This window comes from Notamacropus eugenii, chromosome 3 (assembly GCF_028372415.1).
Source record: "Notamacropus eugenii isolate mMacEug1 chromosome 3, mMacEug1.pri_v2, whole genome shotgun sequence".
Taxonomy (NCBI): domain Eukaryota; kingdom Metazoa; phylum Chordata; class Mammalia; order Diprotodontia; family Macropodidae; genus Notamacropus; species Notamacropus eugenii.
In genome coordinates, this window is record NC_092874.1 from 144,497,697 (window position 1) to 144,503,937 (window position 6,241).

Genomic DNA, 6,241 nt, shown 5'->3' on the forward strand with positions numbered 1-6,241 from the left:
GCAAATTAAAACAATTCACACCCATGACATTGTCAGAAACGACAAAGAAAATGACAATTGTTGGAGCAGCTGTAGGGAAACAGGAAGACTAAAGGAGTTGTGAGTTGGTAAAGTCATCCTGGTAGGTAATTTAGAACTATATTGTGTGTATCCTTTAACTTAGTTATATTGCCATTACGGTTATATTCCAAAGAGATTAGAAAATAAAAGGGAAGTGATTATAACCTAAGGATATGTGGGAATCAATTCATACCAACTCTGGAGAGCTAATTGTTAAATATTCAGTGTGAGCAATTACACCTTGGAAACTGAAAATATTACAAATAAGGGCTTGTTTATTATGTAGAGTTAGGGAATTTATGAGAAAATGCTAGGAATACAAATTAAACTTAAAAATGTGCTGTAGAATTTCAGAGAGATGGTTGTTAAACATTTATAGGCACATACCTGAATGTACAATGAGTATAGAGAGAGGAGAAAAGGGGGAAGAGAACAGGGAAGAAAGAAGAAAGAAAAGAAGGGAGGATAAAAGGAAAGATGAAAAGAGAAAGGGAGGAAGGAAGGAAAGGTAAAGAAAGTAAGGAAAGAAAGAAAAAAATGTTATTGAAACATATTCATGAAATGCTCAGAAGAGAAAATAAGGAAAGTCAGAAAGGATTATAGAAAAGTCAGTTTCAAAGATACATGTCAATTTTATTATATATTTAAAAATAAAAAAGCTATTCATACATACATATATGCATCTATCTATTATCTATCTATCTACCTATCTATCTATCTATCTATCTATCTATCTATCTATCTATCTATCTATCTATGCTTCTTGGTTTTATTTGGGAATGTTCATTTTAGATAACATGTTTAGTTTATAATTTCAAAATGGGAAAATAAGCAGATTAATGAAATAAAGCAAATGGAAATTACATGTCATTTGTCACCTTGACATACTTTAACTTGTAAGTATTTGATAGACTAGGCAGGCTAGAGAAGGAAGGGTATAAGAATAATATGGGAAAGGGAAAGTGTGAAATACTTAAAGGTCCAAGTGTTTTAAAGAGGCAGAGGAAAAGCAAGAGGAAAGGATGTCAGATGGAAATATTGAGAGACTACCAGTACAGAAATAAAGCAAAGAACAGAAAGGAAATTATGATCATCTATTTTTATCACAATCCATGTCAAACAATATCCAGAATTTAGTGAACTAATGCAACAAACATTTATTAATTGCTTACTAAATAGAAAGTACTTTGCCAGGCCCTGTGAGAGATATGAAATATATGTCAGTATTTGTCTTGAAGGTGTTTCTAAGTCTAATAAAAGGAATAAGGTACACACAGAAAAATAAGTATGATTTAAAGTACATAGTAAAGAGACAAAGGACTTTTGGAAAGTTGGAGAAAGAATAGATCACTTTCAGATAAAGTCGGGATGAGGAAGGTTTCACAAAGGAAGTGAAATTAAATCTAGACATTGAACAAAGAGAAGGATTTCAGCAAATGTTTCAGACATAGAGGATAACCTTTATGAAAACATGGAGATGGGAGTATACAGAACATGATTTAATATGGGATTACAATTTTGACCAGAATCTATAGCACGGGAAGACAAATGGAGTAACTTAAGGCTAGCAAGGTAGATGCAGACCAGATAGTAAGGGACTGAATATATCAGGCTAATTTCCTGTAAGGCAACAGGAAGACAATGAAAGTTTCTGAGTAACATGGATATGTGGATTAAAAACCTTATTTTAGCAGCTGTGTTAAGAATGAATAGGAGAATTGAAACACTAGGAGATTTTATACAGATTCAGACAGAAAGAGATGAGAACCTTAGTGAAGATGCAGGGGAACAAAATGTCATAGGGTCTTGAGGTAGAAGAGATCCTTCTGTCCTCCCTACTCATAGTTTACTTTTTTGTCAAGGAAATTAAAGTCAAAAGAGAATAATTCCCTTATAAGAAGTCAAACTGTAGTAAGTAACCAGGTAAGATTTAAACCTAGATTCTCTGATTCTAGATGAGGTAGCCTCCCCATGATCCCACCCTGCCTCATCTAGACAGCATGACATTATAATGAACAGGACATAGCAACTGATTTGTGGTGGGGAGAAAAGACAATCAAAGAATACAGACACTAAGATTTCTGTCACATGAGACATGGTGGATGGTGGCACCATCATCGCAAAAAGTAAAAAAAAGTTGGGAAGAATAACATGTGGGGAGAGTGGAAGATGATTAATTTTGTTTCAAGTATGTGAGAGTTTGAGTTGGCTAATAGGACATCTAAGTGCTGATGGTGAGGAGACAGTGTTGATTTGAAACTGTAGCTCATCAGAGAAATAGCTCTATTTCATTATATTCAATTCAATGAACATCATCAGATGTCAACTCAGTGTAACACACTATGCAAGGTGCTGATAATACAGACACAAAGGAAACAGTCCCTGCTCTCAAACATTTTACAAATTGGATGTAGGGTTTGGGGAGACACCAACATAAGATAATAATTGAAATAATGTGTTTGGTAAGTTTGTCAAATAATGTAGAGTAGACAGGACCAAGAATATCTTAATTGATCCATTTCAAAATAACTCACTACTCAATACCATTTCAGTCTGCTAGATATTGGTGACTCTTTAGATCAGCCCTTGATCATTAGCCATGGGTAATAAACATAGTGAGAGATCTTGAAGGAGTTTGGGTATCTCTCATTACAACATTTGCTTTATTATATCTAAACTACATTACTTCCTTTTGTGCTTCAAAAGCAAAGGAGTGGACTGTGGTTAATTTTCACATGTAAGTGCTTTGCTGAATTAAATTTAGGGATGTGAGATCACCAAGGGACTTTTCATTATACCTTTAAAACTTCTTTATGGGATAAAACATTACTAAGAAATAGATCCTACAAAATTGCTGAGCAAAGGTCTATTTTATGTCATTTTAATCTTGATGTAGAGCATTGTTAACAAAGAAATACTTTTTCCATAGTAAGATTAGATTTTGATTCTCATGGAATGATTATGAATGTGTTAAGTACTCTCAGAATGATTGAATAGGTGCAAATGATATGTTTTGATTTCTACGGATATTGAAAGATACTCTGTGTTGGCAATAATATCAACAGAATACAGCCTAATACTTCGTAAGATTTTTATTGGACTTCAGACAAAACAAGTGTTTCATCTTTTATTTACTAGAGTCTTGGCTTAGTATATTTTTTACTTTGTGTAAAACTTTTAATAAGCTCACTCTACATCTAGAATAATTTACATGAAATGACAATATTTATTTAAATAGAGCTCAGTGAAGGTATCTGAGCGCATACAGAAGAGAGGGAGAGTCGTCACATGTGAATCAATCAACTGAACTCCTACACATTTACTCTTTGAGCTACACTTCCAATAGCCATGTATGATGTCTTCTTGTTGAAATCCAAGGAAGAAACAGTTTTCATGTGCACTGAATGTCTTCATACGTTGCTTGTTCTTATATTCCCATCCACATAGGTTCTTATCATCAGCACAACTCAAAATAAACTTTGCCTCAGAATGAAAAATCCCACCTAGCCAATCATCGTTCACAAGATCATAAAGCACATGCCAGTGATAATATCCCACAACTTAATAGTTTTGTTTCTCCATTTTGCAACCTTTGTTTTTATTTTTTGTTCATTTGTTTATTTTTTGCTTTAGTCTCACATCCAATAGCTTCAGAGATACAGGAGTTTTTTGGGCCCTATGAATGCTCTCAAACACATCCTCATGTTCTCAGAGCTCAGCTTTGCATCATGTTCTGGCTACTACCTTTACACACACTGATCACTAGAACAGCTGTCAATTAAAGTGTCATACTGATCTGGTTGCACCATGCACACCCAGTCTCTGTATCCTATGAAAATCTTCACACAGGAGCTAGTTTGCACTTCTCACATTTTTATAGTTTTGTCCCTTGAGGCAAATACTTTATAATAATTTCCCTTAGGTATGATGGCTACTGAAGAAACATTGTAATCATGGCCATATATGGTTCTGATGCACGAAAAACCCTGGAAATCTCATAGTTTAATAGTCATATCAACAGAACAAGAAGCCAAAAGCTTGCCACAGTGGTGCAAGGAAATATCCTGTACAGTCTATATGTCCCTTAAGCATTTGTTCAAAATCTCTCGTTTCATAATCTCTCACCTTTATTGTAGAAACTTCAAAAGCAGATACTATAACACTAAAAACTGGGTAGAAAATGACTTGAGTGATCAATATCCTATCTCCACTCAATGTGTACTTTTCTGGAGGTAAGCAATCCATTCTTTTGTGTCTGATATCTGATTAAGAGGTTTACCTGATATAAATTCTTACTTTGCTTCATTTAGCTTTTATTCTAATTCCTTAATCTTCTTTTGTAATCTGATAACTGATCTCCAACCTGCCCCACCAAAGGGCCTGCATATTTCTAATCTAACTCTTCATTCATATCTAATTCAACTCCTTTTTAAAAATTAAAAATGACTCTCCACAGACATTTGAATGATGACGATCTGCTACATCTCAATTTCTAGCCACTACCTGGCTGACTTGATAGGTAGTGAGTTCTCCTTCATGGGAAGTCATTAAACAAAGGCTGGATACTGCTTGTCTGGTATGAAGTAAAGGGAGCTCTTTTTGTCAGGAATGGATTGGACTAGATGGGTACTTGAGGTCCCTTCCAGCTCTGAAATTCTATGATTAGTTCATGTGTGTGACAGCAATAACATGACTGTGATATCAAGTTTTCTGATACAGCAGCAATTGCCTCCTTTTTTAAAGAAATCAGAAAGCTTTATAATTCCTCATTTGGGAATCAGATATGCCACAAAATGACATCCACTATTGGGATTGTTCTTCACAGCTGAGATCCAACTGTAAACAGGAGATATTCAACAAGGAAGTTCCATTCCACCATGTGCCAGGCACTGTGTTTATCTCTGGAAATGCCAAGGAAAGAAACAAGGCCCCTGATATGAAATAGTCTGCCATGGAGGCATTGGTATGACTTCTTTCCTTCATGCCCATCAACTGTTGTGGGGGGTAGGACTTGGCTTAGTATATTTTTCCCTTTGTCTTTTTAATGGGATGTTTATGTTGTTTGACCTTTCAAAAAAAAAAAAGCTTGTCTTATTGTATAAAAAAAAGTCTATAGAAGAACATCAAAGGAAGCAAATGTCATCCTGTGAAGGGGGAAGGTACTGGAAAAAGTTTAATTTTAAATCATCTGATTTATAAGCTTGTATTTTAACTATTGTTGCTTGCCAGTTAGAGAAATTTGAATTATGGAGACCTATGGCAATTTATGTCATACTTTACATATTTACTAGTGTAGAGTTTTTAAAAAAAATTCAATTAGCAGATGCTAAGTAACCATGGAAATTGTTATTATTGTTAAAATAATGTTCTACCCAACCTGGACTACTGATTTTTTTTATTCACACACTGCCTATGCTTTCCATGCCCATATCTTTATCCTTATCTATTACTCTCATCTGGATTGTCCCTCGCTGAAATCTGTTTCCACAGGTTGAAATCCTACATATACTTACTTCTAAGCCCAAATCAGGTGTAATGTTCTTCATTGTACTCTATTCAATCAGAATAAAGAAGTTTCTCTCTGAATCCCCTTTGTGATCAATTGATAATATAACTAATCATCTGTTATGTGAGACTCTGCCCATTTGTTGTGATTAAATGACAAGAATGTAGCTACATCTACACTCAAGCTGCTTACATTCCATCTGAGGAAACAACATGAACATATACCAGTATTTGTAGATCTAGTTTTGTAAATGGACCAGTAATGACTACACATACACTGAATTCTCCCCATTTCAAGTATAGTGCTCAGTTACTCTATAGGACACTTCCTCCTAATGATGAATAAATGAATGATGAGAAATACATAAAGGAGAAAAAAGCAAAGAATGTCATACTTTTATTTACCTCCTTGTGTGGTTCTTTTCTAACTGGTCAGACAGTAAACTCTCCATTAGATTGTAAGCTTCCAGAGGAAAGCACCCCTTTTTTTCCTTTCTTTGTATCCTCTGTGCTTAAATAGGTATTTAATGAATTCTTAATGACTCTACTTCCTTAAGGCCAAGTACTTTATAATCTTTATTGATCATACCTCATTGACAATCCTATCATTCATTTCTTTTTTGATTCTTAAGATTCACATGAATCCAGATATTCCATTAAGTGTATAGTTTTTCTT

General features: G+C 34.4%; 1 pseudogene; it reads right to left on the reverse strand.

Moving 5' to 3' along the window:
* Positions 1-3,371: 3,371 nt before the first annotated feature.
* Positions 3,372-5,606, reverse strand: LOC140531903 (platelet-activating factor acetylhydrolase IB subunit alpha pseudogene; annotated as a pseudogene).
* Positions 5,607-6,241: the final 635 nt, after the last annotated feature.